Genomic DNA, 1120 nt, shown 5'->3' with positions numbered 1-1120 from the left:
GAATTCTTCTTATTCTCTCTCTACCTCATTCTTCTATTCTTCTTTTCCTCTAACACATAAAGGAATCTCTATACTGTGACATAGAGGATTCCTCTTCTCTCTTTGTTCTCTTCTTTTTCATATGCGCAGGAACAGGGATAAAGATATTCTTGTTGAAGCTGATCCTAAACCTGAAAGGACTCTAAAGAGGAAGCTAAGAGAAGCTAAAGCACAACACTCCAGAGAGGACCTTACAGCAAATTTCAAAAAAGAGGCAGACATGGTAGCCGAACCTGAGAACAATGGTGGAGATGCAAGGAAGATGCTTGGTGACTTTACTGCACCAACTTCCAACTTCTATGGAAGAAGCATCTCAATTCCTGCAATTAGAGCAAACAACTTTGATCTTAAGCCTCAATTAGTTTCTCTAATACAGCAGAATTGCAAGTTTCATGGATTTCCATTGGAAGATCCTCATCAGTTCTTAGCTGAATTCTTGCAAATCTGTGACACTGTTAAGACCAATGGGGTTGATCCCGAGGTCTACAGACTTATGCTTTTCCCCTTTGCTGTAATAGACAGAACTAGGATATGGTTGGACTCACAACCTAGAGAAAGCCTGAACTCTTGGGAAAAGTTGGTCAATGCTTTCTTGGCCAAATTCTTTCCACCTCAAAAGATGAGCAAGCTTAGAGTGGAAGTCCAAACTTTTAGACAAAAGGAAGGTGAATCCCTCTATGAAGCTTGGGAAAGATACAAGAAATTGATCAGAAGGTGTCCTTCTGACATGCTTTTAGAATGGAGGATCTTAGGTATATTCTATGATGGTTTATCTAAATTGTCCAAGATATCATTGGACCACTCTGCTGGTGGATCTCTTCATCTGAAGAAAACACCTGCAGAAGCCCAGGAACTCATTGACATGGTTACAAATAACCAATTCATGTATACTTCTGAGAGGAATCCTGTGAACAGTGGGATATCTCAGAAGAAAGGAGTTCTTGAGGTTGACACTCTGAATGCCATATTGGCTCAGAACAATATATTGACTCGGCAAGTCAATATGATTTCTCAGAATCTGACTGGATTGCAAGCTGCATCTGGCAGTGCTAAAGAAGCCTCCCATGAAGGAGAAGCTTAT

At 40.4% G+C, this 1120-nt stretch overlaps 1 non-coding gene across 1 annotated transcript; it reads right to left on the bottom strand.

The window, feature by feature from the left end:
• Window positions 1-664: 664 nt before the first annotated feature.
• LOC148574661 (small nucleolar RNA R71) lies at window positions 665-772 on the bottom strand. The gene has a single exon (XR_015906818.1). It is a non-coding gene; the product is annotated as a small nucleolar RNA R71 (small nucleolar RNA).
• Window positions 773-1120: the final 348 nt, after the last annotated feature.

This window comes from Arachis ipaensis, chromosome B2, assembly GCF_059453495.1.
Source record: "Arachis ipaensis isolate K30076 ecotype BB chromosome B2, ASM5945349v1, whole genome shotgun sequence".
Classification (NCBI taxonomy): domain Eukaryota; kingdom Viridiplantae; phylum Streptophyta; class Magnoliopsida; order Fabales; family Fabaceae; genus Arachis; species Arachis ipaensis.
The sequence above is the reverse complement of the archived record's forward strand: the minus strand, read 5'-3'. Positions and strand labels throughout refer to the sequence as shown.